Below are 10,207 nucleotides of genomic sequence, written 5' to 3' on the forward strand. Positions count from 1 at the left end.
GCAAACCAGGTGTTCTAATGAGTCGACTGACATCATCTGAAAACGTGTCCAGGTAATTACTCTTATATTTGAATGTCAAGCTGCCACTGGGGGCAGTAAAGTACTCTGAGTGGGTTTGAAAGGACTTTGATAATAATGTTAATGATTTGAAAGAGACGCAGCTGATGAAGAGTTGAGTGAGTGGACGCAGCCATTCAGTGAGAAGAAAGTTTGTGCAATATGATATGTAAAAATACCAATAATACACCAATAATAATGATGCCATCAAAATGATTTTTTTGCTCAGTTTCTATAATCTGGGTGACATTTCAGTACTTTTCAGGAATTCTACCGAGGAGGCTGTAAAGCAGCTCCTCCGTTGGCAGCGTTCTCTCTGCCTCAGTCTCACAGAAGTTGTGCTGCTTGTAAAGAACCTTCAGCTGCTTTCTTGGTGTGATAAAAATAAAGTTTTATTATTATCCAGTGCAGAGTACTAGGACAGTACACTCAACACTTAACGGCTATGCTTAAGCAGCCTGGGATTCCGTGTAATGTTCAAGGGCAACTCAACAATAGATGCTAAGGGAGGAAGGAGGTGTGTTACTTTTATCTGTTTCTGTGTGAGGCACTTTATAACCTTGTTTGGATAAGTGCTAAACAAATACAGTTATTATTATTATTATTATTATTATTATTCCGTACAGACCTGGTACTAAACCAAACAACAGTAAAGCTACTTTCTTCAAACACACAAAGCTTTCCTACACTGCACAAGGCAGCATGACTTGACCAACAAGGCATCTCAGCGTGGCTCTCGACAGAAACCGTACGAGAGTAAATCATCAGGGCGTCGGTGCACCACTTTGGCGGAGTCCAAAGAAACGCCACACAAGGTAGGAAGTGGCTGGTGTCCATAAAGAAGAGCTGGCAGAGGGGGGGAGGGGGGTTTCCTAAAATAGCGTGAATGGAGCTAATGCGACTGCTCCCCCACTCGACCCTCAACTTCCTCATCACCATTCTCCTATCAGCACCTCTGCATGCACACATGAGCAGGCCTGCGCCCATACCAGCAGAGATTAATGCACCGACACACACATGTACACAATGTGACCGCCCTGAGATATTTATCCATGACATCTTTATCATGACAGCAGCGTTCTCCACGTGTCACGCCTCTTATGGTCTTGACCTTCGACTGTTTATCGGCCTTGAATGACCGGCTCACCACTTGGCCTGTTAAATGGTATGTTGGCTTTTTGCAACTGCCCGGGTGGGTGATGTGGGGGGTTGTGGGTTAAACTGGTTGGGTAAGTTAGCGTTCTCTACTCTGGTAACTTAACCCATAGCTATTACAACTGGTTCTTCTAATGCCGTTACTGTCATGGCTCAACGGGAGGTTATTTAACATATGTAAAACAGAGTGTCCGGAGCCACACTGCTTATAGCCACGAGTTTATACGCAGCAAAAACTTTGTAAGTTGGTGATGTTTGATGCATGTCGTAGAGTATAACCAAGTATAACCCACTGTGACCACACCCATTGGTTTCCCACCACCATCTTGGTTTTTGGAATCCAGATATAACCATATTTGGAGGAGCCGGGGGGGTGGAGCCTGACTGAGAGCTTGAGGACACCCACCTACACTTGCACCCTATGGACGTGACTTGCTGTCAATCACAAGGTATCCACGCCCCCATTGACTTGTAACTAGAGATTGATGTTGACTTTTACAGAAACTGACTTCATTTTTCAAGCAGTGGAGTCGCCCCCTATAGGCCACCCCAGAGAATAGAGGCTGCAGGCACATAGCAAATGCACATACATACACATGTGGAACACTGGGAAGCTATCGGTGACTTAGTAGTATATAGTTAAATAGTTAGCTGAGTGAATGTTTGACTAGACAAGCTTTCTGACTGGATTTGTGCCGGTTGATGTCGTGGTTCCCCGTCTCGCTGAGTCGTTACGTGGGAGGCTGGCGAATTCTGTTGGCATCGTGTCAAGTACAGCGGTGGGCGTGTGTCGGGCTGTCAGCCGGATGTCTGCTGGTTTGCTGTTAGACCGACTGGTTGGTCAGATGGCTGGATAGATGTGGTGGGTAGAAGTTATCGGGACGGAGACTGTTTGAGGGGGAGAGAGCCTGAAATGTTCATGGCTGTAGTGATGCGGTTTGACATGTGGAACACTAAGTGTATTAATCCAGCGCAGTGCAGCACTGTCACCATGCATCTGTCCACGCTGCTGACGCCGGCTGTGTGAGCGCAGCATGTGTGTAAAGTGCTTTCATACAAGCGTGTGTGCAGTTTTTTGTGGTTGTGTGCATGAGTGTGTGAATGCTGAATCTAAATCAGTTCCACAGTTTGTAATGTAAACCATGAACCCCGAGCAATCTCCAAAATACAATCTGTCACACACACACACACAGAGAACTGGATGTTTTTATATCGCTCGTGTTTACTGCATGAATAACGCGAGTCACACAAACTGTAGATCAAATCCTTCTATTCCATTTGCCAATTACTTGTGAAATCTGAGATATACCGGGGGCTGCTTTTATTTGCATCTCTGTAATCTGGGATTTAAACACAAGATGACAGTTTGATGAAACTGATCCAGAGAGATTTGACAGCATGTGGCTGCTGCGGTTGATAACGAAGCAAAACCTATAACGACGGAGACCTACACAAAAATACAGACACTGAAATAATCCTCTAAGATCCTCATTCACACAAGAGCCTTCTTGATTTGTATGATATCGATATCAATCTTTTTCTCGAGAGCAAATCATTTGTTACAGACCTCAACACGTGTCCACCACAGAGACACGGACGAAGACGTGAAATAGCGCTCGCTGCTCTTATATATATATATTTTACACTTCGTATGCCGTGAAGCGGTTCGACCTCCTCCCTCTCTCTGCTGAAGCGTGTCATTTATGTGCGGCTGGTTAAAGGATAAAAAATGATGTCAGGAGGAGCCGGAGAGGCAACAGTGAGTCAAGGCCAACAGAAGAACATCTTATTGACTAAATCACTTAAGCTCCCTCTCCCTCCCTCTCTCTCTCTCTCTCTCTCTCTTTCATATTGATATACTGGAATCCTTCACTGAGCTCGTCTGCCCTTTCTTCTCACCCTCCTCCACATTACCTCGCTTCTTTCTCTCCCTCTCCTGCCCTCTGCCCCCCCGTCGTTACACTGACCCAGTCTTTATGGGTTTCACGATAAACGTGACCTCCTCTTTCTCCTTCTCTTTTTTTTTATCCCTGTGGTCTTCTTGATCTTCTGCCATTCTGTCATTTTCTGCCTCATCTTTCCATCTATTAACTGCCTAGTCCTTCAACTCCCTTCACCTCCTTTTCTCCCATCTTCTCCCCTCCCCTCATCCCTGTTCTTCCTCTGTCCTCTGCCTCCCCCACCTCATTGTTTCTTCGCTGCCCTATTCTTCCCTCCACCCCACCTCCCTTACTGTATTTTCCCCATCTTCCTTTTCTAAGACAGATAGCCACTTATCCTTTCTTTATTTCAATTTTTTCCTGTTTTACAGCTCAGCGAGGTGGAGCTTGGAGGTGAGTCGTGCCGAGCAAGGTCACAGCGGGATTTAGCTTTCTCTAGGAAATAAGGGGGAAGAGACTGAGCGGAGAAGAGGGGAAGCGGAGGAAGGTCTCGACCTCTAGTTATTGCCTTGTGGGCTGTTTGCAGCCTCACATGTCACAGATCACAGGTAACAAATCACCTGAGAACGGTTCTCACCAGAAAAACAAAAGTGTTGGTTGGTTGTTTAAACCTGAAGAGCAACCTTCTGTGCTTGTGCAAATATTGACTGTCTTAGGTAGCGAAAGGTAAAATTCCGTGAAGGCATTAAAAACAAATTGGAAAAAGGTTAAGGTGAAAGATTGGATGTGCAAATGTGTGAGATTTGCAGGATTCATGTGTTCATTGTGTTATTACAGTAAAATAAATTCAGCCTATAAAGAACACTTATAGACATACAAGCGTTCACTAACCAAGGCGATAAGATCAGATTCTGCCATTTTATTTATTATTTATTTCTTTATCGTATGAACAGTTATGTGATTTACTGTTTGTTGAGTCAGACTCAATTCTGCTGACAAATAATGCAACACAGGTTAAGGTGTCCGAGGTCATTCTGTAAACTCGTTTAGACCAATGAGAAGTTATGAAACAAAGTAAACATGTTGTGTAACTCAAAGTGAAGTCGCCTGTTATTACTATGAAAGCTCGAAAAAGTTCTACATTTGAATTCAGGTCAACTTCCAAACAGGTTTTTTTTTCTGCTCTGAGGTAAAAGTAAATAACACATCTAAAAAAAACCAAAGAGTAAAACTAAAGTAAGACAGTGACTCACTGTGGTTATTTTGAATATTCATTCAATTATATCAAATAACATAACAGCGCTAAGTTCAGACCGTATTTAGGTTAGAAGTGAGAGGCCTGTGTTACACACTTTAAGACTGCTAATAAAGACTGGCAGTTCAGGCTGTAAGATGAGAACGGTAAGGGAGTGTATGTGTGTGTGTGTGTGTGTGTGTGTGTGTGTGTGTGTCTGGCTGTGGACACGGTTTCTATTTGTGTGCTCTAAAATTTGGGTGTATGCGTTTGTGCATCCAAATGTGTCTGTGTGTCATCAGGGCAATCATCTGATATGATTGAGGATGATTGTGTGTGTGTGTGTGTGTGTGTGTGTGTGTGTGTGTCTCTGTTTGCTAGAACAAGTGGAAAATGTATCAGTGTGCGAGTGTGTTATAGTTTTTTAACGTGGGGTAGTCATAAAAATAACACACTGCCTTAATGTGAATACAAAGTTAAATCTTTGACTCACAAACATTTAGAAAAACATCTCAACAAAGATGTAGAATGAAGAAAACAACACTTTGTTGATGCATTTGTAAAATAAATTAAGTATCTGACTCATTTAGTTTTTCAAATATGGACCTAGAATCTAAAAGAGGAATTTAAACGGTGGAGGTTTTAATAGGAAAATGTTACTTGGGAGTTTTATTTATGTCCAGAAGCTTTTGCCTTTGACTTGTTATCAACTGAGCAGATATCCTGTAACACGGTTCATCAGTTTGATGCTCATCCAAACCTTGGAGGTGGTCCAAGGGTCAATACTTTTTTAGAAAACATGATTTTTCAGAGGAGAGGGATCAATAACAGATGATAACAATGCAGACGCCTTTTTTGTGTATCGTGCAAAATGAATTCCCGACCCTCCTCTTGACACTAACTTAAATTCAGCTTCGGTGGATAGAAGATCATTCTTTGAACACATCGCTGCAGCGTTACACGAGGAAAACAAACAGCATCGGCTGAGCTAATGAGCTGGTGCCACATGTCTGAGATGAAGAGCCGGAGGAAGATGAGGAGACATTTACTTTAAGCTCTTTGGGGGAAAACAGCTACAACATTACAGAGGAGTGCTTCAGGAAAAAACATGCATGAGTGTGTTTACATTTGTTTTGATTGTCTGCACACACACACACACACACAGGAACATAATGTAGGTTACAGCCTCTGACCTGATTTTACACTTGATAACGTGATGATGTTTTTAACTTCACGCCACTGAGGTAAAACAAGCCTTAAGAATTACAGAAACACAACACCAGGGAAACAACATTCAACCACATTCAACCTTAAGATTCAGACCTAAGACTTTATCCCATTATTCAAAAGTGAAGCCAAAATAACCTGGATACAAACGCCGCAGCATCACATTGTCCTTTTATTAAAATGTCTTCTGTGCTCACGAGCACCTCACAAGAAATCATGAGTTCAGAACAAGTAAATAAAAATAGAAGACGCGTCTCTGCTGAGGCCAAAATAGCTCCATTACAAACGCTGCCAATTTGCATTGTGGACGTCATTTGGAGTCTGAGCGTTAGTTTCAAGGGGGTGGATCCTATAGGCAGCGAGGTCCTGCCAAGACATGCGCTCGACCAATTACATGTCAGCTTCAGCTGTCAATCATGATGTCTCACAGCGTTTTTCTAGCATCACCTCATTGTTTGGTCCAGGTCCAATCACCGAACTTGGAGGACACAGGTTTATTACCGATATTGCAGCCAGCCACCAGGGGGCGATCAAGACACTTTGGCTTCACTTTTGGGAGCTGTCATGTCATTCATCTTTGTGCTGCTGGCCTTTCTTCACAACATACATTGTGGGGCAACATTAAACTAATAACATTAACGATGGCTGCATTGCTCTGCAGCTCGTGAGCATGAATGACACCAGAGCCTCAGAGCTGCTGCATCTGAATGGCTGTAGATATTATTAGCATTATAATGTCAAACTGTCAAACTGTGTAAAAGACGCCTGAGAGAAAGAAACAAGGCAAGACAGAGAGGAGCTGTGGAAATTAAACCAACTGAGCCGTCACTCATCGCAGTCACATCGGTGAAAAGAGACAGTCGATCCACTTTGTGTGAGTGTGTGAGTGTTTGTCAAGACTGCGTGACTGAGATGTGCACAGAGGAGCTCGCTTTAAAAAGAATTGTAATTAAAAAGCAACAAAACCTAAGTTGTTGAGAAGATTCTTCACGTCAACACATCCGTCAGTTTAGTAAAGTGTCGACTCAAACTCATTTATCTTCAAAATAAGCAGCGCACGAGGAAGAAGCGAATCAAAATAAAACATAATGGGCAGATTTATTATGATTGATAAAATCCTGCGTTAAGCGTCCTAAACTCCTGACGACACAGATGTAGAGGGGATAATAATACCGTGTGTGTGTGCGTGTGTGTGTGTGTGTGTGTGTGTGTGTGTGTGTGTGTGAGTGAGAGGTTGGGGTGACAGCTGATGACTGAAATTAGGTGCAGCCAAATTCAAACCCCCCGGAGAGACAGAGCTCACACAGTACACTCACGCTGTAACAACTATTATAACACTGAAGAGAGGATGAAGCAGGTCATTTGATCACCGGCTCCTCCCTTCCATGGTCATCACTGCAGAAAATACTGACTATTTACTATTTAGACTTTAGCACACACTGTAACACACTCACTGTGAAACACACACTGTGACACACAACAGTGCCTGTATGGAAAGTTATTGCATCACTAGTCCCTGAATGATTTTCCAAAAGATAAACTGGCGGCAAACGAAGAGAAGAGTTGACTTTTCATGTGAATATGAAGCTTCAGCTCATTCAAATCCTCTGACCTGCTCATTCTGTCTTGGCCGTCACAGTCAGACTATGAAGGCTCCAGAAATGGGACACAGCTACACTCACACTTGTAAAATACACAATAATACTCACTCTATAAAACACACACACAATAATATGCCTCTAAAGCTGCGAGGACACTCTTTCACACAATCCCTCGGCCCTAACCGTCACCTTAACGACCACAAACAGATGCCCATCACCGCCCACCTCGCCCCTGACCCACATCTAATTCTAACCTGAACCTAAGACCTGAGTCTTAAATATCAAGCAGAGTTTTGATGTTGTGACGACCAGACACGACGACAGACGGCACTTTACACCTGGCTCCAGCGAGTGTGAGGATGTTGTGACACAGTCGGTTGCAGCGTCAGCGCCAAGTCATAGTATGTGTGTGTGTTCTTTCTTTCTTTCCACCTCTTCAAATATAAATCATGACGGGATCAGCTGTAAATAAGGCCGTGACAAAACACACAGACAGACACACACTCTTATGTCTCGCATGCAGAGGCACAGATGGCTTGCCCTCTCCCTGAGGCTGCTATTAGCAACATTTTGGTTGACCGTTGTTGCTCTTAGCGCACGCACACGCACGCACGCACACACACACACACACACACACGCACACGCACACACACACGCACACACACACGCACACACACACACACAGCTGCAAAGATGAAGCCACAACATACTGGTGGAACGAAGATTACAAACGATGGTCCTTTAACTCCCCCAAACACTGAGACGGATATATTTGTATTATTTATGTCAGTGTCCACAATAAAAAAACAACAACACACATTTAATGTCGCACTAACAAAGTTGCAGAGACAAAGAGGTTAAGAGAATAACTCTGGGTGTTTCCAGACCGACCTGCACCGTCTCTCCTCAGTTAAATTGTTTTGCAGCTTTTTCCATTTTGCTCTTCAACACAAACGCAGCACTGCTGAGCTGCCGCAACATATTCTCCTGTTGAAGTCTATAGATCTGAAAATTGTTTCTCCAGACCACAGTGTCTCTGTTGGAGCTCAAATGAGCACAGCTCTTTATCAGGTCACTGACCAGATTCTGAAAAACTATTTATTTCCTATCTTATCGATCAGTTTCTGCAGATTCCACAGTGAAGGACACAGAAATGAAATCACAGTCTAGTGCATTTTAAATGATGTCTTACATGCTTCATATTTCAGTATCTCATTAAAAAAATACTAATCAACAAAACATTCATTTGTCCAAACATCCTGACTTTTCCTTCTCACTATGAAATGACAGTCGGCTGTGATGTGTTGATTTGATTCTTAGGTTCTTACTCAGCTTGGCTGCAGTTCTTCTATTGTTCCCTGGGTGGCAGTGTGTAGCATGCACCTATTTTTAGCTCAGCTTCAGCTAGAGGACAAGATATTTATAGCCTGAGATCTGTTCACTGTTATGCTGCTGAGGCTCAGCCACACACACACACACACATACACACAGGCACGTCCGTCCATCCTCCCACACACACACACACACACTCTCGAGGGCACACACTCACACACACACTGATTCCGAGACTAATTTCTAAACACACACTCGCTCATACGCAGTCATTCAGAGGCTATCAGGTGCCTGAAGGAGTTTATTCTGCATCAAACTGCTTCTGACAGTAAAATGATTTTGCTGACGTAAGCATTAATGAGCGCACACACACACGCACAAGTTTATGCCAATACACACACACGCTTGAACGGAAACATATGTGGTGGTGTAAAGCCATAAAACTACACAGGAAATGTTTGCTATCTACAAATATAAGATATTCATACGTGCACGTTTACTTCAACACAAACACACGAAACATCCGAGTGTCTACGTCCCTGCAAGCCGCTCGTCTTGATGTTCCTCCACACAAACACAAAGGCAGCATTTGTTCACTAAGTGCTACTCTAAAAGCCCCCAAACCAACTCTACAATTCACACTCCAGTGCCCACAGAAGCCGGCTAATGTTCCCTGTGGAGAGGCTCGGTGCACACACACACACACACACACATGCTCAGATTCCATTGGCAGCTCCAGCCTTAAACACAACAGACACTCAGAAGATGTGATTCTACAGCTGTGTTACTATGCAGCACTGCACGCTACACACACAGAGGGTAGAGCCATTAAAAGACCACAGAGGAAATGAAAGAAAATTAATAGTTCCTTTAAATGAATATTTATTAGTGGGATATATTCAAATTAACTAAAATCATTTTAGATGACGACAGTAAGTGCTACCCGAAGTTTAACCTCTGTAGAGACAGAGCAGAAGAACCCGCTGCAGACTTTCAGAGTTTCGTTACCGCCTGTGAGGCTCCGGTCAAAACAACTGATTTAGTGCTGCACACGATAAAGTAGGTTACTGATACAAATACACAAGACGAGTATTTTCAGTGCCAGGTCTAAAAAGGAAATGGAAAAACATCTCGACAGCAGCTGCAGAGACAGCAAGTGAGGCCAGCTCAGAGGACGTTACAAGGAACATGAGAGTGATGGACAAATTGTTGGACATAAACTCTTCTCACTCACGAGAATATACCAGTTGCATGAGTTCACTAGTAAAACTCATGAAAATACCTCATATATATACTTTAAAAATAAGTGGTACCTGTGCACATGAGAACATGGTTGACTCACAACATTCTTACTGTCAGGAGACACAGTAAATCATAGACTCAATTATGTAAGTTAAAGTATGTTAGAGGTTGACTACAGGCCCGTCCCTTCACACGTCCCTGTCCAAGCATGGAGAGGCTACGGTGGCCTGCAGGGAACATTTGTCTGTTCTGCACCGACATAGACACGTGGTGGACTCATTCACATTTAACTCCAGCTTCAATATCTGAATCATAAAACACTGGATCTTGGGGAAACGCAGCAAAGACAAAGAAAAGCATGAGAGGGAGGAAATAGGAAACATGGAGAAGTGGTCACAAGTTCATGACAGACATTCAAATGAAATTCATAGTATGTGGGGAATAAAAAAAATAATGTCATAGTGTTTCTCTACACTTTT

Source organism: Paralichthys olivaceus, chromosome 9 (genome assembly GCF_024713975.1).
Source record: "Paralichthys olivaceus isolate ysfri-2021 chromosome 9, ASM2471397v2, whole genome shotgun sequence".
Taxonomy (NCBI): domain Eukaryota; kingdom Metazoa; phylum Chordata; class Actinopteri; order Pleuronectiformes; family Paralichthyidae; genus Paralichthys; species Paralichthys olivaceus.